This window comes from Lissotriton vulgaris, chromosome 5 (assembly GCF_964263255.1).
Source record: "Lissotriton vulgaris chromosome 5, aLisVul1.2, whole genome shotgun sequence".
NCBI lineage: Eukaryota > Metazoa > Chordata > Amphibia > Caudata > Salamandridae > Lissotriton > Lissotriton vulgaris.
Genome location: NC_141693.1, coordinates 1,384,732,248 through 1,384,756,301, shown reverse-complemented (window position 1 = coordinate 1,384,756,301; position 24,054 = coordinate 1,384,732,248).

Sequence of the window (24,054 nt, the reverse complement as noted above, 5' to 3'; positions counted from 1 at the left end):
AGAAGCAATTAAAATGATGCTGACACCGATGGTCAACTATATGCTAACCATGCTCCCACTGACTAACACAGAGGGCTTCCATAAAAAACTTGACAAGATACTGAACAGCTTCCTATGGAGGGGAAAAAAACCCAGAATAAGCCTACACAAGCTAAGGCTATCAAAAGATCAGGGCGGCCTGAACATAACGAATTTCAAACGATTCCAGACGGCATGCATAGCAAGACAGGGGCTACACTGGCTAAACCCAAGACAGGAATACACCCCAGCATGGCTAACATTTGAGCGGGGACTGCTAAAAGGCATGAACCCTATCACCCTCCTGACAGCCACACGACACCCAGCAGTGAGGGACAACCCCGTCCTCAAGAACACAAAGGCAGCTCTTCTGAGCGTTGACAAACTACTGACAACAAGCATCAGGGGAGGCCAATTTGAATCCCTCTGGCACAACCCCATTTTTAGATACAGAGATAAGGTTCTAGACATGCCTGAGTGGTACAGACATGGTATATCCACAGCCCAAGACCTTCAGAGACAGGGCGAGAACACAACTTTCGATAAACTCAAGGAATCGCACAAACTGCAAAACATAGAACTCTACAACTTCCTGAAAATAAAAGTAGCAATTAGGAAGGCAAACCTCAACGGCCAGACACCTTCGCTCATACAACTTGCAGCCAGTCTCAACACACTAGGACACCAAATAGCTCACCTATACAAAGCCCTATGCCCCAAAAACACCAAACTCAATGATAAGGTCACAAACTTCTGGGGGACGCTAGCAGGGAAGGAACTAAGCGAGATCGAAAAGGCAGAACTATGGAGATCGACCACTAGGAAAAAGATAACTGCTTCACTAAATCAGACCAAATACTGGTTAGTGCATAAGGCATACTGGACACCGGCCCGCCTATCCACCCTGGGGATCCGAGAGAGTGACACATGCTGGAATTGTGACAATGGAAGGAGGGATTTAGAGCATCTCCTGCTCAGCTGTCCTCAGATCAAGGATTTCTGGGATAGAATTGGAAAGCTTATCAATGAAATCACTGGAGTAGCCATACACATAGATTTCCCAAGTCTAGTCCTGGGCTTTGCATCCCCGTCCATCACAACAACAGAAGACCGTGACCTCATTGACCTACTGCTGACGGCTGCAGTCAAAATAATCCTAAGCAACTGGAAAGACACCACAAAAGCTTCACCACAGGCGTGGCTCAACTGGGTCACATTCCTAAGAGGGGCAGATAACATTACAGCGAAACACTCACCGAAAACACACAGGCAGTCAAACATATGGGGGCCCCTAGACCTCTACCTCTCATCACATAAACCCCCCTAGGCGCAGATTCTAGACATCCAGCGAGGGACACACTATAGGGACCCACGCTCTAACAAAAGAAACCAGCAAGGAAGCACCCTCTCCTATCTCTTCCTCGACCTCTATCCCTCTCTACCCTCTCTATCGTCCGGGGGGTCATACCCACCAGGCAGTGCAAACGGGGAGACAAAAGACAATGCCAAGCAAGACTCGGAAAACGGACTTCTTTTTCCCTTTTTTTTTTGTTTTTTTTTTGGGACTATTCGAACTATCCGACCTTTCGTACCAGTGCAAAGATCGAACTATTGCAGGACAATATTGCTATACCCCTCTCCCCCCCCCCCCCGCGCCTTCTTTTTTCCTTTTTTTCCTTCCTTTCTTCTTTCATTCTCTCCTCTTTCTTTCCTCCACTCATGTATGCTCCATGTAAATATATATTTTTTTATATACAATAAAAATTTACAGAAATAAAAAAAGTGCAGGGCGGTTGCTTCATGCACTGTGAAACACAGAGCTGCTTCAAATCAGCCACTCTGTTTTTTACGTGAATGCAAAAACAGGGATAGTGCGCCCTCTACATAGTAGAACCCCATAACAACACTTTTGCGTCCTTTGTGTTACTGAAGACTCATATGGCCATTTTAAAATGTCTAAATCCCCCATGGTTAACTTGTGGCAGCCTCTTACAGCGTCACTGGCCAGGATATCGATGGTTGAAGGGAAGCTTTCTTGCACTGCTGCCTGAGTTTTGCTTATTGATGAAGCCTGCATTTTTTGCTCTAAGTAACTCACAGCTTAGATGCCCTAGTGAATGAAAGCCCAAAGTAGGCATGAGTTTCCTAAAAAGTTTGTTGAGAGACATTGACTTACAAGAAGAGCACAGGGTGGTAAACATCGATTGTATGTGCAGATCCTTGATCATAATTGCCACATCAAAAACCAGTATATTCTCATACATTCCATAAAGTTTATGGAGGATAAATCACTACAGCTTATAAAGCACATCCTAAGAGTTAGACACATCACCTTACCTGAAGAATACTGACATTTCAAAATCATCATGGCTCAGATTCATTTTTTTACCTTAGCATCATATTTTTCTTTTCTGTTACATTTTCACGGGTTCAGGAAGCCATTGCTGACAAAGCGAATCTACCTCAAAGGGACAGACAGCAGCGCATGTGTTAACCACACTGTTAGCCTTCAAAACAAGGTCTGGGGATGAATTACGACTGCCATAAATCTTTAGAGCAAATTGCTTCTCGTGTTAACTACTATAATTACACATTTAATGCTTATTTTTATGGTTTAGCAAGATTTGTTGCTTAAGCTGCCAGTTTTACTTTCTGGATGATTATTGATGCAGATGCAACAAGGATAAGCAAACTCGTGAGCCCGAACAAGGTTGTTTACAAAGCAATGACCAGGTAGACATTTCATCTTGTAAAACGTGGCTACCTGGAAATAACCAACCAACTTACACTGGTGATGTAGTAGGAGCATCTAACGCGAATATTTAAAATGTGGGTTAACAGATATATATAATTCAATACCGCCAATTATTCAATCTTATATGCAAAATTCTATTTGTAGAATACACAATGTAATATTATTCAATAGCAGCAAAAATGCGGGAATAGACATCGAAGGCTTACGAAATCGAGATCATATCTGCTCTCGATAAACACAGAGGGTCTCATTTATGAGGCCGTGCGTCACTTTTACGCCGCCAGTGCGTCACTTTTTGTGATGCACCAGCAGGGTAAAAAATGTGCCTTGTTGCACCATATTTACAAAGTGACGCATCTAGGTAGATGTGTCACTTTGTAAACCCCTGCGATACAATATACCTGCGCCAGGTATAATGTATGCAGGGGGGTGTTCTGATGCAAGAAAATCTATAAGATTTCACTGCGCCACTTCTAGGATGCCAATGCGTCAATTTCTTACGCCTGCCTCACAGCAGGCGTAAGACTGATGCAGGCCCCATGTGAAAGGACACATGGCTGGAGTTGCGTCACTTTTGTGACACACTCCAGCAATGCGTCACTTTTGCGCAATACAGATTCATCAGAAATAATGACGCATCTGTAACTCCTTGCGCAATGATGCGTCATACTGTAAATATGACGCATCATTGGTGTCGCAAGGAGGGCGCAATAAAAAGTGACGCATCGCTGTTCTCACGCAGCGATGCATCACTTTTATATCCTAGGTGCACCAGCTCCTGTAGATTGTACCCAAACTCTACTGCCTTGCATTGAAAAATTGAAGGTCCTAGCCTTAACCCACAAAACCTTCGCCATTGTATTGATGTAAACAATTTATATTACATGCAAGTAAAGTTTCACATGTATCTTGATTATTTCCTACCTAAGGCCATACTAAATACAGTGCCTGTGGAGTGTAATAGTTATGTGTCCAGTTTCTGCATCTCTTCAGACACTTTAGTATTACAGAAGTTGTGCCAAAGACATGTGCAGCCCTGATTCAATGTGAATAGCACACATAGCAGCGGGGCTAACTTATGTGGGTATGCCAATCAGGGAAACACTTTACCTTTGTGCCTGTTCCTCATTACTGATGCTGCTGTATAGACCAAGATGTCGTCAAGAAATGCTCTGAGTGCGCACCCCATATATAGGGTGCATTGTCATTGTGCCTGTATATTCTTATGTTGGGTAGCTTTAAGAGTAACGTACTGAGGAGTTCCATGTAGAATGTGGTGCTCGAGAGGAATCATTTGATCCTGTGGCCCTGTAGGGTTCAGTTGTAGGTGACTTGACATGTCATTATAAATCCTGATTTAAACAACATTGTTGTAGATGGATTCCTTTACTGGCAGCAGGTGGTTTAAATATTGAACCCTGTCTACTTTCAAAACAGTGTGCGACTACAATTACCAGAATGTTCATGGTAGATTTAGATGTGAAGAACCATGAGTTAATTGTAAGGGCGCAGTGGACTGTGAATGTATTGACTTCGATAAACGCTGGTTCTGCGGCTGCGAGGGTGCCAAAGTGACGTTTATTGAGGAAAAGCATAAATTGCCAAGATTGCCAAGACGCGCTCGAGCGTAATGAACGGGCATTACAGGCGAGGCATGTTGGAAGGTTGCCATTCGACCTCTCGTGCTTTGGTTCTCGTGCTTAGTAGCCGTACTTGAGATAAAACATGGCTGGACCATTGATTTGCCGCCTGCATTGCAGCACTGTCACCTGGCTCTGAAATGAAATTAGGCTATCATTAGCCATGTACGAGATGTTATTCATCACTCTTAAAGCGCAAGAGCCACTCATCACTCATCGGATAGTGAAGTGGCTACTTAGGCATCAAGAGTGTTCCTTTAAGATGAGATATGTCCCTGGTTCAAGAAGGGATATTGCCTATCAGGGTTACCAAGTGAACCATTTTTTGATGAAGGCAAGGAGCAACAGGAGGCTCATGTTTGGATGGTTGCCACGGTGGTATTGCTATTGGAGGGAGCTATCACTCTAAATGAATGAAAGTGTGCTCTTAACGCAGATGTAGACAGGACAAAGTAAGCAGCAATTTATCCAGTGTTTGGATGAAGGAGTGGAAGGATGATGAACTGCTTGGTAAATATAAACTAGTATGAACAGAATTATCGGTGATGGATAACATCTTGCGCAGGGGTGAGAAATACTGGTTCCTGATTCTATTTGTGGAAAACTGATTATGTGGTTGTACGAGGATCTTGGGGGCATGGCTGCCGGGATTTCTGTTGGCCTGGAATCGACAAGGATATATAAACTTACATGAGAGACTTTGATGCATGCATGAATAGCGATACATTATTTGTAGTTAAAGAGTCACCAATTGTGCCCATAACATTTTCTGATGGGGTGGGTCACTGACCCTACACTATCGTGGGTCCAGTTACAAATGTGCTCCACTGTACGAGGGTCCCTGAAATTGATGAGGACACAGTTGCATGTGATGTTTTTCCAACTGTGGCCCACCCAAGAGACCCTACGTACCATCAGTATTTCACTTTTCATATTATGGGGTAGGGGCCTGTTATAATTGAGCCAATGGGTCACTTTATTTTTTAATGCCATGAATGATTCCAGACCTGGATATCTAATTTCGGGAATACCCGCCAATACTACCACATATGGGCTCGTTTCAGGGGGTAAATCAATTCTTGGTATTACGTAGGGTGCTAGATCGGGTGAGGGCTGGCCCCTCTCTGCTGATTGTGCTACATGGTCAGAAGAGGGCGTGCTCAGAATTTTAGTCAATACAGTCCCAGCACCAGCAGTTTCGGCCCTGTCTGTTGTGTAGGCAACTAAAGTAGAAGGACCGGCAGTAGAGGGAAGAGCAGGATTAGAGGGCACAGCGGGCAAAGAACTCGGTTGAGTTGTAACCAAATGCAAGATATTTTTCCTTCTTTTTCCCACAGTCCCATCCACAGTTTTTTGTAACTGGGAAAGCTGGAATTCCATACAAACAAGTCTCTCCTCTAGCGGAACAAGCAAGGTCTTTAATAGGGTGCCCAGTTTTTACAGAAAGAGGTCATCCTCCTTTGCCTTTAGCCCCCCAGTGCTCTGAACCGGCTCCACGGAAGGATACCCTATTGACACTGCAGGTGATTAGGGCGGGTCAGATCATTAAAAGCAGGGCACCCCTTAGATTTTGTTGGTATCAAGCTGCCGTCCAACCCCTTCGCCGGTTTATACTTCCTGCGAGCAGTGGCTGTGGCAGCAAATCGCTTTCTCTTGTATTTTGCCCAAGTTTGTTTACCCCTTGATGGATTTATCGATGATTTCTAGGGTGAGTTCTCAGGTGAATTGGGCAAGGATGATGCATCCGGAGCCGCAGTTGCCTCAGATGTTAGGAAGCTTGTAGTTAATGGGATATCGTCAAGGCCCTGGGCAAAGGGTGGAGCATGTACAAGAGCTGGGACACAAGTGATGTTTGTACGATTGTTGTGTACTGGTGTCTGTACATGAGCAAGGTGACCCATAGAAGAGAGCTTAGCCATTGCAAGGTCCTGCGACACTCTACGCCCCAAAAGAATAATGCCCTGATCAATGACTGAGTTTGCTCTAATAATAAAATTATCCAGCCTGCCAGTAATCTGTCCTCTTGTAGCCACAGTATTACTCCTTGTTCCCCGAGCAGCCATTGTAACCCTAGGGAACTCCCCACATGTAGTCCTGCAATTCCTCACGGCAGGCTGGCTGGCGCTGATCAAAGCTGGCGTTCTCCCTCGACCAAAGCCCCCACCAGAAAGCAGCATGCACTCCGCAAAATCTGCTCCCAGCAGAGGACAACAACAACCACACCCCTCGGTAAGTTCCTTTTTGTCGATGCAGTTTTTTTTCTTTCACTCAGCACTGCAATCATCCCCGGTCCGGGAACTCCAGAGCCCAGTTCCACGTGCCTGTAAAATATGATCAGCTATGGAGTGCACTGTTATGTAGCGTTAGTATGAAGGACAGAGTGACGGAACACACGGGGCCTCCACCTGCTTCCTGGTAACAGTCGAGTAGGAGCCCCTAGGTGCACAGATGATCTACACCGCCAAATGCTCCGATGCAAAAGCTCCAGGAATGAACCCGGGGCGGGGGTGTCAAGGACTCCCACCAGCGGGGGAACAGGATCACGGCCAGGCCTTCCTCGGCCCATGACTCACAGTCTAGTATAGTTGGGTGGGGGAGCAACCAGACAACCGGGGACCCCAGCAGCTCCAAACTGCAACCTCAGGCGTTCTCAATGTGTCCCCCAGAGGCAGGATTTCAAACAATGGGATCAACACACTACTTCAGTCGCCCTGCAGCTCCTCTGCCCCCGCGTACCTCAAGAGAGACCTCCAGCGCGACAACGGCCGGGAGCAGTCCGCACGACCTCCTGATCCCCAGCACTCCTGCTGAGCAGTTCGCGGAGGCGAAGGGGGGCCCAAGAACCAGGCGCTGCATGTTAGCAGAGATACCAGGGTGAGTCCAGCTTCAATAGTTCCGCCGGGGGGGAGACTCAGTCGTGGCCCACACACAGCTCCGGAGCCGGCCGCCAGTGCGGCACGGCGCTCTGGCCCCCCGCTCAGGTCCTCTCGACAGCCCCCGTTTCAGCCCACGCACTCCGGGCCACCACACGACCTTCGCAGGCCTCTTTACTCACGGCCTCGTTCGTCCAGCACCCTGCCGCTCCTCATTCGCTCCGGCAGTTTACGCCTATGCCGCCACAGACTCCGGCAACCTTCGATAGCAGCACCTGGAGCACTCACTGCTGCAATCTCCGCCTTCCGTCGGTTGACTTGGGAATCTACCCTTGTTTTTTATTGATTTAGGAAGTGAACCTTTCGCTTCTGATTGAAGGAAGGTATGTACTGGCATGCCAATACTTTGGGAATGAATCTATTCCCATTTCTCATCCACACTACACCAAGAATTGCAATGGTGTGTATTACACAAGGGTACGGGTGGTAGCTCTTTCTCTCTTCTTATCATTTCTCATCCTTTATGATCTTTCTCTTGCACTTTTTCCCATGTCACATGGGTGACACCTTATTGCGCACGTATATTTGAATCTTTTATACAGGACATCACAAAAATGTGATGTTGTAAAATGAAATGTAAGAGTGTGTAGCTTAAGCCAAAAAATGTATAGATGTCACATACTTCGTCCTTCTTGCATGTTCACTCAAGATTCTCAAGCCTTCGTGGAATCTTCTTCCTTTTGATGATGTACTATTGCATCACTAAGCATTATGTAATGTACACTATTGCATCCAGAGGAATGGTATATGAAACTGATATTCTGGCTAGAATAGTCAGTATTGTACATATTTTGTTTTATCTCCAGCCCTGAAGAGGCTAAGTGTAATATACTTTGACGAAACACGTGTCAACCCTAACCGGGTCGGAATTATCACCAGTTTAGCAGAAGTGAACCTTTCGGTTCTGATTGAAGGAAGCCCTGAAGAGTCGGAGTGTAATATACTTTGACGAAACACGTGTCGGCTGGCGCTGTGTAGTACGAGTATTAAAAAAGAAATAAGAACAACAGATGTCAACTACCTTTTTTCCAGAAGAAATTTACAAATGGACATAATATATGTATAATTGGATGTGTGTGCACAGGTTTTGTTCTTAAATGTAGATGTTGTGTGAAGCAATATCCTGGGAGGGGTTGTGAGGATCCCCCCTTTCCTGGTAGCACCACAAACAGAAACTGTCAGAGAAGAGAGACATCAGATATATTGCGGAGCGCAATCAATCCCTGAAACGAAGAACCCTGCCCTTTGATATCACAAAAATAAAGTACATTCGGATGTAGTGATTTGATTTTGTAGGGAGGTGTTTGTAATGGAGGGTATCCCACAGGTAATTGTCATGGATAATGGTCTGCAATTTGTTTTGGAAAAGATGGCTGAATTTCTGAAATCTCACAGCATACATCATCATAAAACTGCCTTATACCATCCCAGGCGAAACAGTTTACTTGAGAGATTTATTAGAGTACTAAGAGAGGTTTTGCAGTTGGCCACTAAGAACAGATCACAATGGAAGGATGATTGGATGAGCATGTTGTGGAACTATTTGTCCACACCACATTCAGCAACAGGATAATCTCCATTCATGCTCCTTAGAGGAAGAAATCCTGCAATGATAGCTTGTCGTGTATGAATGAAAGGAGGTATGGACAAAGGCTATGACACAGAAGAGGTATCTAGAAGAGTGAGAGAAAATCAATATGAGTATTGCTACAGACATAAAAATACATTGAAAGGAAATCCACATACATTTGTGAAGGGACAGTATGTGCGTGTGAAATTAGGAACCAAGGTACAGAAGGGAGATTCTACATTTTCTCATGCTAAGAAAATTGAGAAAAATCTTGGCGATGCTGTCATTTTTGAGGGCAGTGAGAAGTGGAACATTAGGAGACTAGTCTCTTGCAGTATAGAATCTGAAAGAAATGATGATAATACAGATTCTTTTTCACGGGAGAAAACTGTCAGGCTTTACCTAGACAGGAAAAGTTTAAAGCCAACATGGCTCACTGACTATGCAAGGAAGTTAATATCTTTATTAAGTTGTACTCTCATTATATCAAAATGTGTTTTTCTGAAACTGCCATTATCTCAAATGTGTCATTTCAAATATCCCTGTATTGTAGGTATTCACATAAAAAAACTTTTGAGATTTTTTTTATGAGAACAAATTAGTTATGCAAATAGTTTATTCCATTGGGGGAAGATGTATTAAATTCTTATGTTGAGTAGCTTTAGGGTAGAATGTACTTGGGAGTTACATGTAGAATGTGGAACTCGAGGGGAATCAGTTGATGCAGTCTTACTGTGGGGTTCAGATGTAGGTGACTTGACTTGTCACAATACATCCTAATTTAAACAACAATGTTGTGGATAGATTCCTTCAGGGCCCTCTAATGGCAGCCCCCTGGAGGGGAGAAACGTGGAACTCCAGACATCATCCTGCAGGTGGGTGCAGTCATTTGCTGCAACCCTGCAGGGGCATTTATGTCTCTCCTGTGAAGTGCAGGTGAGCACCTCCTGCACAATGAAAGAAGGAGTGACTGCCAGTCCACCTTTAACTAATGTGCTGTTCCCAAGACAAACACAATTTCATGGCTGCCCTGGGGCTGCATATTAATAGTAATAGAGTGTACTGTCCCATACCTGTTGAAAGGTGTGATGAGATCCAAACAGGAACAGTGCACCTGTTACATATTATGGACCCTGGAGTTTGTGGTGTTTTCCTGCTTCTACACACTTGTCTACTTTTTCCATATGTCTTCTTTGCGATGTTAGGTTGCACTAAAACTGCACATGACATTTTCTCATGAGTTAACATTTTTTCTCATGACTTTGAAATTGGATGGATATTTGGGATTTTTTTTATTTTTATAATTTAAAATTCCAATTTTAAATATTCTTTTTTTTTTTTTTTTGCAGAAGGGAAGCAATTTTATTGAATACGGTTTTACTGTATGAAGGGTTTGCAGATTTGTTCTTTTTTCAGTTTAGTAAAGTTTTATTTTGTTTAAGAAGAATAGTACAGCATAATATAACAGTATGGCAAAAAACAGAACCAATATGAGAAAACCATGAGTGATGAATGGAGATGAAAAAATGGTTCAGATAAAATATGAAAAGGAAGAAAATGGATGAAAGGAAGAAAGAGAAAAGAAGAAAAGAAGAAAGAGGGAGAAAGAGACAGAGGAGGTGAGGGTTAGGGAGGGGGATAGGAGGATAAGAAGGTAGAGAAAGGTAGCCAGATAAGGTCAGATTTAATTTTCGAAGAGACAGATGAAGAAGATACAATTGCAATTCTATGCTCATCACATATGAAGTTCCACCATGTATGCACAGACAATTTAGTGTTATCCTTCCAGCAAGATAAAATTACTTTGAAAGCTGTTGCAATGAAAAGATCAAATAATTTAGCATTATACGAGTGTAAGTCCAGATAATCAGATAGAGAACCTAAAAAAGTGTACAACGGTGAAAACGGTTCAGAAAAATGAAAAATACGCATGCAATAATCCCAAACTGAGCTCCAAAAAGTAAGAACAGAAGGGCAGTCAAACAAGAGGTGTTTGAGTGTGCCAGGGTGGGAGGAACAGGACCAACAAAGGGGGGAGGAGGAAGGGAAGAATTTAGTTATGCTTACAAGGGTAATAAGAGCTCTATGGTAAAGAAAAAAAAGTGACTGAGTAATACGAGCTGAAATCGAAGTCTTAAACAATTTACACCATAAGCGATCCCATACATCAACAGATAACGAGAAAGATAAATCAGTTTCCCAAACATTTTCAGTAATTGTTTTAGGTCTAATGCTAACATTCTCTAATAACAGTTTATAAATTAGAGCTGCTTTGGGGATTTGTCGAGGAAACATAGGATATAGAGGAGTGGTAGGAGTAAGGGAAGGAAGGAGATCAAAAGTAGGAAGGGTAGATAGGTGAGATAAAATGGCAGAAGTAATGATGTCATATTCTTTGCGAAAATGTACAGGTAAATCAAACATAGTTTGCATTACATCAAATGAAATAATGGAGGAATCAGAGAAAAATTGGTATACAAACATAATATCCTTTTCTTTCCAATACTTGAAATAAAAAGATTTACCCTTGTACTTAAGGTATTTGTTATACCATACGCTAGAAGAAAGAAAAGTTTGTAAGGGGGACGAGTCTTTCGAGAATACATTGTGCAGTAGAGTATGTGAGTATTTCAGTACAGGGTGTGTAGTCAAGAATGAACAATTTGACATGAAAAGAGATTGTTGGAAAGTAAAATCTTTTAACAAGGACCGTTCGACAGCAATCCATCTGGGCAGAGGGGTATCATTGAAATCGAACGCCAATGAGAAGGCTTGTTTTAATAAAAAGGCAGAATGGTACGATTGAAAATCAGGAAAGCGAACCCCACCTTCAGATTTTGGGCGTATAAGTTTATGTAAGGCAATACGAGGTCTTTTATTATTCCACAGAAATTTGGAGCAGATAGAGTTCAGCAGATTAAAATACAATTTAGGGATTTTCACAGGGAGCATGGATACAGTGTATAAAATATGTGGGGAAATCATCATTTTGATGGTGTCTAAACGACCCCACCATGAGAGGAAAAGAGGAGACCATAATTGAAGGAGCGATTGAATTTTTTGAGTAAGGGAGGTAAAGGTCAGTTTGAGTGTTTCACGTAAGGTAGAGGAGAACCAAATACCCAAGTACCCAAGTATTTGATCTTGGAGGGACACCATGCAAAATCAGTTGAAGCAAACATATATGAGTTGAGGGGTAGGACCTCCGTTTTAGAGAGATTAAGTTTATAACCAGAAACAGAGGAGTATAAGCGGACTTCTTCTAAAAATGGAGGAAGGGAAGAGACAGGGTTAGCCATGTAAACCAGGACATCATCGGCATATGCTGAAATTTTTGTCTCAATCGATGACTGTTTGAACCCATGAATTAGGGGGTTAGACCAGATTTTGATGAGGAAAGGTTCAAGGCAAAGAATAAAAAGTAAAGGGGAAAGCGGGCAGCCTTGTCTCGTTCCTCTGGATAAGGGGAAACATTTTGAGAATTGATTATTAACAAAAACACTGGCACGGGGAGCAGAATAAAGTAGTTTAACTAAGGAAATGAAGTGGGGACCAAACCCAAACCATTGTAATGATTTAAACATGAATTTCCAATTAATTCGGTCAAACGCTTTCTCAGCGTCCAGGGATAGAGCAGCTAGGGGGGCTTTAAATTGTTTACTGTGGGAAATAATATTGGCAAATACACGAGCATTGTCAGCAGCGAGTCTACCTTTAACAAAGCCAACTTGATCGGTGGTGATTAGTAGAGGGATAAGGGATTCGAGGCGGGCCGCTAAAATTTTGGCAAAAATTTTACAATCGTAATTAATTAGGGAGATGGGACGATAGTTTTTACACAGGGAGTGGTCTTTGTCAGGTTTGGGGATTATGATTATCAGGGCATCTAAAAATGAGCAAGAGGCTTTAGCATTTGCAATAAAGGAGTTAAAAAGTTGTAAAAGATGGGGGACAAAAATAGAGTGCATGTTGGCATAAAATTCAATTGGGAGACCATCTGGACCATGGGCTTTCGCTTTCTTGAGGGAGGTAATTGCCTTGAAAATTTCCTGAGGGGTAATTTCAGACTCTAGTTGACGGAATTCGGTAGGGAGAGATGGGGGAGGAGGAAGGTCTTTGAAGAAACGGGAGAGGTCATCATCATCAGGGTGCGTATCATCAGTATACAGGAGTTTATAGTAGTTATGAAATACGTGTGCAATATCCTCATCAGAGGAGACCTTTGTGTTGGTCACTTCATTGAGAATAGAGCCAATGGATTTTCGCTCAGATTTAATTTTGAGATAGTTTGCTAGCATTTTCCCCACTTTATTCTGACCCCCATGAAATTCAGATTTAACCTTCAAGAGGGTGTTACAAGCTTCAACTGTGGCAATTTGATTGAGTTCAGATTTGGCTTTGATAAGTTGGAGGAGAGCGTCAGGATTCTTGGACGAAAAGTAAGAGTGTTCTAGGGTCTTAATGTTGGAGAGTTGGGCTGTGTATTTGTCACGGTTGAGTTTCTTTTTTCTAGATACATAAGAAATTGTGAAACCTTGTAAAGCAGCTTTAAAGGCATCCCAATTATTTGAAACTGCCGTTTCGTGGGGTAAATTGAGGGAAAAGTATTCAGAGATAAAACCTTTAACATTAGACATAAATACAGAATCGGAGAGAAGGAAAGTGTTAAATTTCCATCGATTGAAAGAGGAGGAGGTTTGGGCCAGGTCAAAAGTGGCATAAAAAGGTGCATGATCCGAGAGAAAAATAGAGCCAATTTCGGATTTCTGAATCGCAGGGAGAAGGGATTTGCTGACTAGAATATAATCAATCCTGGACCGGGTGTGGTGAACATTAGAGTAGAATGTATATTCGAGTGAGTTCGAATTGCATGTTTTCCACACATCGAAAAGGGGACGTGAAGCAATGGCTGATTGGAAGGATTTATGTGTCTTATCAGGCTGGAATTTGGAGGAAGATAGTCTATCTGAAAAGGGGTCTAACCATTGGTTAAGGTCACCAGCTATGACAATGTTTGGGCAGTCAATGGAGGAGATGAGGATTTTGACGTCAGTCCAAAATTTAGGGTCTGGTCGGACAGGGCCATAAATATTGAGGAGCACCATAGTTTTGTTTTGTATAGTCACTTTTGACATAACCCAACGGCCTTCATCATCCGATTGAGAAGATAGAATTTGAACATCCAAACCTTTACGAGATAATATAGCAACACCACCTTTTTTATCAACAGCAGGAGAAAATACAACTTGACCCACCCAAGCCCTCTTAAGTTTCAATGATTCGACATCTGTTCGTGGTCTTGGCAACCCTGTTAAACGTCAAAAGGTATTGTCCCATTTATCCAAGTTAAATGCTCAGATTGCTTTTCTCCAATTTTAAATATGATAACTAAGAAGCAGAAAAAGTTTTGAACTGTACATCAAAATTTACAGTTAAACTGCATTCAATGCAAGCACCAACCAATCTCACTTTGAAGGGAGAACAGGATTTCGTGTGTGGGTAATTGCAATGTGCCTGCACCCAACTGCATGGGGATGCCTGAGGGCTCCTTGGGCCTAAGCCTGAGTGGAGTTTCTGGAGCTCTGTTATGCAAAGGAAACTCAAGAAATACAGAAAATCAAAATGCCAGAAGGTCTTCACCGTTCTCAAAGAACGTTGCTCAAAACATTGTTTCATCAGCAGCTCAGACAATGCAACCTTGTATTAAAACACCATCATTGGAGAAATCAACAGAAGCAAAACTCTCTTTAAGGCCATCAAGCTGTCTGCTGACTCTTTCAGAGAACTCACTCTCCCAGCATCAGTCAACACATGCAACACTCTCGATCTCTTCTACAAGGAGAAGATCAACACAATCAGATCAAAAATCACCAGTTCATCATGATCATTCACACCTTCCCCTATAGCTTTCAGGCACACCATTAACTAGTCATCCTTCAAAACTATTGCTTACACAGATCTCTACAGTATTATGAACGTATTCTTTGCCCCCTTTTACAAAGAGGACAGCTATGACTCAATTTTTCCATCATTAAGTGTCTGCATTGAGAAGCTCTCACACCTGTTCCCCATGTTGTCATTGCATCTCTAAAAGATGGCATCTCCTTGTTCACCACCAAGAATGGTGAGACTATTTCCCCTGCTGAAAAACCCCACTATAGATGCAGTTAATCTTCTCAAATTGTTTCCTAACTTCCTCCCAATTGTTGGTTTCATTTTTGAGAAGGCAGTTGTCATCCAGCTACTGGAGCACAATAGCAAGAATAACCAACTTCAATACTATCTATCAATGAGGGTTCAGATCCCTCTGCAGCATTTGTCTTCTGGCCCTGCTCGACCTTACTTCAGCACCAACGTTCATCCACCATTGATCCACACTCTGGAATCTCAAATGGTTTTCACTGGCAAAAACTACCTGATGCTAACTGCCATAAACACAGCTTGCTCCTGTTTGCCCTCACTGCCAAACATTCACTGACTATGTCATGAATCTCCAACTGAAACCTATCCAGTGTTTCTCAAATTAACCAAAAAAACCTGGGAAAATCTCTCAGATTTCAACCTGGACTAGAAACTCTCTCTCAAAGAACACATTGCAAGAAGGTCAAAACAATCAGGTTTTAACTCCCGCTCCTAAATGAAATTAAACTTTTTGGCCAGGTGAAGACTTCAAAATGACAATTCAGCCCCTATTCCTCTCTCACCTACAAGGAGGCAATGTTCTGCTGAATGGCATCCGTGTGACTACCCTCGGTCCCTAAAAGGCATCCATCATGCAGACCTATGGATCGAATCTAACCACATTACCCTTGCACAAAAGGATCTACACTGATTCATACAATAAGGCCAGGTCATCTTGAAGATCACCTGCATCACTTGCAAGCTCCTTTATGCAAAAATCCTGTTTTTATCCAACTAACAACATGAGGAGATTAACACTAGACGAGTTCCAACATCACCAGATTCGAAACAAAATTACTGCAGAATTTTGAAAATAAGTAAGAACTCTTCTCTGCCTATGCTAGCAGGATCTACAACAACATCTGCACTGATATTAGAACAGCAACAACCCTCCTACAATTCAGTAAGAAACTGAAAACTGACCACTTCAAGAAACACTACTCCTGGTAAGCTCACTTCTCCCTGTTCTCAATAGTTCTACCTCTTCCCTCTGTCATGGGGTTTGTCCCTATACACCAATCAATCAATCAATCACATATATCTTTATTCACCAAATGTTGGTATCATTAAAAAAAGAACACAGTGCAAACAAGCAAAATAAATAACAATCAATCCAGATACAATACTACAGCTCTACATAGAATACAAAAAAGAGCACACTATTTCGCATTTCCTTAATTTTAGTATGTGCCAAATTGAAGAGGCAACCGAGCAGCATATCAGAGGGCTACATAACTGTGTAAATATAACAAGGCCGGTCTACATAAAATGTATAATCTTTAAAATTCAGAACTAAACATTTTCTCCTAGGCATTGGACTGAAAAGAGCAAAATAACACAATATATTGGGTCAACTGTACAGACATCCAATCACAGGGGCAAAGGCACAAATACGAACAAAATGCAACTATTAGCAGGAAACCCCACATGACAGGTAAAAGATTAAAGTAAAATCTGATGGGGACAAATCTCTGCTCTCTATTAGAGATAAAAGAAAGATATTTTTGAACGCCCTGGTGAACGTGCACCAAATTGTCACTGAGACCTTATTCTAAAATAGTTGCTTTAAATTACCTTGCCTTTGGAAGTGGCAAGGTTCTGGAGTGGCAAGTATGCCGGTTGTCCAATCAACGCACATGCAGTTATAACCATAATGGTTAAATCCCTGGTAAAACCCTGCCATACACCTACCACCCACGGACCACTGACTACCAAAACGGTGGGGTACAATAGAAGTAAATAGTGAACGTACCAACACAACTTTGCCTCGCCAGCAATCCAACTTGACTTCTCCTCACCAGCAACAGGCCAGAACGGACTTCGGAGGACATCGATGGCTCGCCCGCCTCGCAAAAAGGAGGACACAGGACACCGGATCGTATCGCTGAGTTCCTCAGGGGCTGCGTGGGAGCTGCCTGGAAGCTGCTCGGAGTCACCTGGACGGTGCTGCCTTCACCCCCTGGGGGGTGCCATGACCACATTGTTTTGAATGGATTGGACTGGGTCGTAGGAGCAGGACTTAATCGAGGGCACAGGACAGAGGCGAGGGCCAGATCCCCTGCCCGCGACACCCCCACGCTATCGGTGCCCCCAGGGGTCTGCGCTTTCTCTGCACATTCCCTGCTGTACTGCCCCGGTGGTCTGGGTATCTCAATTGCGAGTGTCTAGACTGCGGGCAGGGTGCAGAGCACGCAGGTGGGAAGCCCGGGTGCAGAAAGCGAGGTGGATTCTCACTGGACCGCCGCAGGGGCTCCCTCGGATCACGGAACAGGACTGCATTGCGGCGTTCCTGGGGCGGCGGCACAGAGAACCCTGGTACTCTAATGCCCGGTGTCTCTGACTGTAGCACACCCGACATCCCCGTGCAGGACACCTTGGCCCTCTGCGGCTGAGGGGGGAATATTCTAGGTCGCTAGGAGCCACACAGTTAGGGCAGAATTCATGCATAACAAGGATCGGGCAAAGAAGAGAAAATCTGGGGAGTCAGGGCCCGGCCTGCCTGAACTTAAAATGGCGGCCGCTGCTGACTTCAGTGAGCAGATACAGCAATCCTCACCTCAATGTCAATGAAACTTCTAGCTACACACACTATCCTGCTCTACTGCCTGGGGTCCCGGCCATCTTGAGTGAAGGATGCTTCTTATTCAAACACCACCTAAAATGGCAGCAACAAGCAAGGGCAAGTGAAAGAGGACACTCAGGCAATAGAAAGAGAGAAGGGCATTCAGCTCTCAGATGAACCTGATAACTGGCAGCCATCTTGAAACAACCTTTAATTAAAGAAAGACACTGGAAAGAAAGAACTCTGAACATTAAACTGGCAATACAGCTTAAGCCTGTTAGACAAAATTAAACAAATCTAATCAAGACAGGGAGAATAATTAAACATTCATCACACAAGGGACAATAAGGAAACAAAATCAATAACAGAAACCTCAGACAGTGAGGGGAACAATTTAGTGCAATTAGACAAAGGACTACTATGTATAAAAAGAATAAATAACAATTGGTATCTATATAAGAGACACAACAAGAAAAACAGATAGTGATATTTAAGAGAGGGCACATCAAATATTACTCCACGCCAATCAACAAATATGGTGGACAACTACTTAGATCCAGTAGGTATGAACGTTCATGTCTTAAAATACCCAAGCAAATTATCCAAGCACGCAGCCCAAAAATTCAAGCATAATCTATTGAGGAAAAACTCGGACACGCTGATCTCTGACCCCTCTTTTAGCACAGATAAAGGCATTATCGTGAATGGCATGATATTCTTCACCAGAAGAACAGCTATATGGTGCAATGCCATTACAAAATTGCTCAACATAAAAACTATAACCAATATCCCACAAGGCACAAAACATATGATTATATCCTCACCAAGATGCAGAGCGGACCTATGCATAACTATCTACAAGAACGGAATAGTGCTTATACAAGCAGCTAACAACGAATTAGAAAAATGTGACAACATGTTCTCAACCTTAAAAGGATGTGTAGAGAATTCGAGATCTTGACTACACCTGACCCCACAAGAAGACACTCTAGACTCCTATAGTACTACCACCACAGACATCGTACCTACTAGAAACCCTCAGGATCCTCTACATTCGATGCATGGAGGAGACCTAATCAGCACAGGAGGCACACAATCTGGGAATGATACAGATAGAACAGAAATGGCTACACATTATGCAAATTCCGACCTGGAGCTTTCTCAGAGAAAAGATTTGACGCCTCTCCGCATTGACGGGTCATTACCGATATGTATGCCACTCAATGAAAACCTAGAAATAACTGATATGGAAGATATCACTTCTTCCCTACCCCACTCTACCACAGCACAGAGGACATCTAGAAACATACGATAAGTATATCCCCCAAACATGGTATTAAGAGCATAAATCATAAATAGCGTCCCCCACTGTTCAAATAGAGGCAGAGCAGACAACCGAACTAATGACAAAAAGAAAAGGTGTCCGATAAAGAGAACAAAGCTAAAACACCGGAACGCAAAATGGGAATCCCGAATTAAGGGGGTGAGCGCCCTTAATACGTCACCCCAGGCTCTGAGAGAAATCAAAGAACTTCAAACACAAATGGGCAACATACTAACCGCACTACAAGCGATGAAAAAGGTGCTTGAAATCACAGTAAGCGCTCACACCAAAGTTGAGCAGATCCGAGAATTACTACTTAATTCTCAGAGAAAGAGCAATGAGATGGCCATGCCATTATCAAATAGGCAAAATCGACCTGATAGGAGCCGTAATTACTTATGAGAAGAAGAAATCCTATCTTTACTACGGGAGTATGAGCCTTTGGACCACAGTAGTGGGGAGGAAATTAGAACAGTACAGATCGATGCGTATAGAACATCGAGACAGAATGAAAGGAAACCCAACCTTAACAACCTACAGCAAGTCCAGCTAATCACTGACTCACAGAATCTGAAACCAAGTAATGCAGGGAAACCGCTGAAATGCCTACTGCTCAACTGTCGGTCTGCAGCAAAACATGCATCAGACATAGCGGACCTCATCATTAACCAGGAAATTGACGTGACAATCCTTACTGAAACATGGCTATCAGAATCCTCATCTCCTTGTATGGATCTACTAGTGCCCCCTCAGTATAACATTGTGAGACTTGATAGACTAAAAAAGACAGGGGTGGTATAGCCTGCATTCACAGATCGGATATAGAGGTCAGTCAAGTACAATCTGACCCACTCAAATCCTGTGAACACCTACGTCTCAAGATAAGATCAGCAGACAATCAAAGGTGCAACATGCATGCGCTTTACCACCCGCCAGGAAATAATGTGACTTTCATAGACCAGCTAATGAATATCATCCCCACTAACTCCAACACTGACGCTAATAACATATTTCCAGGGGATTTTAACCTACACTGGAACGACAGCAATGACAAACAGGTTAACGCTCTCAAAAACTTTTTAGCTGAGTTAAACCTCACCCAAGCATGCACACATCCAACACACTCTAAAGGAGCTACATTAGACTGGATAATTTCAAAACCCCATAATACCTCAATCCTATCCATTGAGCCGTGCGACTGGTCATATCACCATGCCATAACCTTACTGATACCCACATTGAAAAAGAACAAGACCACACAACCTACCAGACACAAAAAGTGGATGCGGGACACCCAAAACTTGAATATGGAACTACTAGTAGAAAGCTGTGAGAAGAACCTAAATCCACCTAACAACTTGCAGACTGTGAAGGATCTAACGAGTCACTGCACTACAACAGTAACGAATATAGTCAAAGCCACCATGCCACTAAAACTGAAAAGAGTCACAGAGAAGGTTAAAAATCCATGGTTCGATGGAACACTAAATGAAGACAGGCGGAAACTGAGACTTGCTGAAAGAAAATGGAGGCAAAAACACATTATCCCCCGAACTGCAATTCCTCAGAAAAATCAGAAACAAATACAACAAAAAGATCCTCAATTCCAAAAAGGAATTTATTAGATCAGAACTGGATATCGCCAAAAAGAGACCACAGAAATTATTTGAGATTTTAAAACAGCAATCCAATAATTTGGCCAAATCTGCGCAAGAAACTACAAAATCTCAACTAAGTTGTGAAGAATACTCATCATTCTTCACCACAAGGCCAACACACTGGACAGAGAGCTCAGGAGAGAAGCTGACAACATTGACAACCAAACACCCTCAACGATCAATACCACCGCAAAAATTGCCCTTAATATGGCAAAAAACAAGGCACAATGGGATAACTTCAAACTACTTGACCAGAACACTATCAGATATCAAACATAAGAACCAGTATAATGATCCACTCCCCTCAAAATGCCTCATAGAAATCAGCCCCATCATGATTCCTATATGGATGAAAATAATAAACGCCTCTCTATCCCAAGGGATCCTTCCAGATTGCCTAAAAACAGATCCAGTCATCTCCATCATCAAAGAACCTACAGCGGACCCAGCAGATCCTAATAACTTTTGCCGAGTGACCAACATTATTCTACTTGCAAAACTAATAGAGAAATGTGTGCAAAATTAACTGAGCTAACACATTGCCAATTTCTCTCTACTGGACGACTGCCGGTCAGGATTCAGAACAGGACACAGCACGGAAACAGCATTCCTACATATTGTCGATGATGCACTACAGGCCCTATACTGCAATCAGACATGTCTACTTATCCTCCTTCACCTATTATCGGCATTTGACACGGTAAATCATGACATATTAATGAACAGGTTCCATGACAGGATGGGATTGTCTGGAAATGTGCTAAAATGGTTTGAATCATTCCTTCAGAATAGAACGCAAAGATTCCTGGTCAACCAATCACGTTCACCATCATGCCGTAATTCAATTCGAGTCCCTCAAGGTTCTACATTATCTCCATCACTGTTTAACCTGTACGTCTAAATTCTCACAGAAATTCTCAGAAATTCCAAACTATCCTATCACATGTGGCGGATGAAACCGAGGTATAAATACAGATTGCGTCCCTGGAAGACATCAAGATAATGAATGAGGCCTTAAAAATGTCATTACAATGGTTAACTAAAAATCATTTGAAACCAAACGCGCAAAAAAATGAATTCTTATTAATCTCACCACCAAAGAACCACACAGAAGTGAAGGAATGGTCCAAAATGATCACAGAGGATTGAATATGGATGTACAACTTTAGCGGGTCTACCAAAAATTTTAACAGCACCACTAAAAGCATGCCTCAATGCAGCTGCAAGACTTATCAGGGATCGAGGAAATTAGATCATATCTCCCCACACCTGAAAGAATGAAACTGGCTACCTTCTGAAGCCAGAATTCCGCAAAAAATGGCATGCATTACCCAGAAAGCGCTCCACTACAATACATCAAGAATGAGGAGCTGAGGAGATGATGCTTATGTCATAAGCATCATCTCCTCAGCTATTTTTTACTACAGGACACCAGGATACATTTTTGAATTTGGTTTCCTTGTTTACTCAATGGAGTTGATCTCACTGTTATGAATTGTCAATCAAATATTTATATGTTGCTATTCATGATGGTCATTGTATAGTTTTGCTCAATCTTTATCCCCATCAATTCATTTTGTGATTTATATCAATATAAACAAAAAGTTTTTTTAAACATAACCTTCCACTTATGTGTGCTCTTTACTTTCTTAATAACGAATGTAATGTTTTGTTACAAAAAATCATTTAACTAATTGGATAAGCTATCCTAAGGATACGTCACATTGTACGTCAGGTTCTATTGCATGAACCAAAAATAGTAAAAATAATTGAGTCAGATTCTAAAACAGAATCTCTTGTAGTCACCCTTTATCTTGATCGCTAACTGCCCAAGCCTACAAGGGTACATTGGTTCTCCACATTTGTATAGATTGATTGTTTCATGGCAAATTTCAAAATCCCTGTTTAAACCAGCTAAATCATCATAAAGTCAGAACATAGTTTTTCACTATAAGGGAAACAAACATTCACACATCTTACACACTACCAGGCACAAGGCATAACATTTCACAAACACTCACAGTGTACTTAATAAAATAAAAACAACAACAAATCTACACTCTCACAACAGTCGCTCTCTGCCTTAAAAGCTAACCATATAGAAATGATTCTATTGCTCTGACAACTTTTAAATTAACTAATACTTCATATCTACTTTAAGACCAGACTCAACATCAGGGACACAACTGACTTTCAACCACCTTGCATCTAGACCCTGTCATTTATTAGTCGCCCTGCCATTTGGTGCCACCCCAGACCTGGACCTTTGAAAATGGGCTTAAGGTGCCTTCCCCGTGGTGCCTGGATGTGAGTCTCTTGCTCACTTTTATTTATAAAGTTTTATATAGCGCAAATTTGACCCAAGAGGATATCAGAGTGCTATACATTTAGGATTGTTGCATTAGAAGTTACATCAATTACAAGAGCATTGTAAGGTACAGTACACATAAACAATGTTGCAAGAATTCGTAGGAGGGAGGGGAAGAATGAGTAATTACGGGGAGATGAGGAGGAACTGTGCCCAATGTCCAGCTGGTTAGGGGACTGTCAAGGGGGAAACCAGGGCCAATCTCCTCATTAGCTGTCTAGCAGCTCAACCGGGCATCAGCCATGTTCTTCAGGTCTCAGTGTTCAGGAAAACCAGTTTTAAATGTATTTGATTTAAGAAGTTTATATAGCGCTGGCTGGACCCGGAGGTATCAGAGCGCTTAACCAGAGGATTGTTGCAAAACAATGTACATTTAAAAAGGTTTATATAGCGCTGACTAGACCCGAAGGTATCAGAGCGCTAAACCAGAGGAACATTGCGTTACAAGTTACATCAGTTACAAAAGCGTAGTAAGGTACAGTAAACAAACAACGAGGTTGAGAGAATTTGTGGGAAAGGAGGGGAGTAAGGAGCCATAGCAGGGAGACAAGGAAGAACTGTGTCCAATGTCGGGCTGAGTAGGTGATGGCCGAGGGGGAAACCAGGGCCAATCTCCTCATTATCTGTCTAGCAGCTCAACCGGGCATCAACCATATTGTTCAGGTCTCAACGCTAGGGAAAAAACATTTTGAATAGATACATATGCTACAGTAACAGAGTCAAGTACTGGAAGAGCAAGTCCCCAAATTGAGGATAGAGGTAAAGAAGGAGGTGGAGGGGTGAGAGTAGAAACAAACCAGAGATGGAGCTGGGGCTGCCAATTAGGCTAATGGGGGATGTGATCAAGGTCTGGTCGGAGTCCGGTGGTAGGAAAAACTGTGGCAGCCATCTTAGGGTTAATCAAGGGAAAGCTATTGCAGCATCCAAGAGCAAAACTGCTTCCCTTGTTTCTCAGGCCGCCCACCATTCTCGGGCTCTTCTGCTGGTGCTTTGTGCTGCCACCATTAGGTCCCACCCTATGCCTCATTCCCTCCGGGTCCAACAG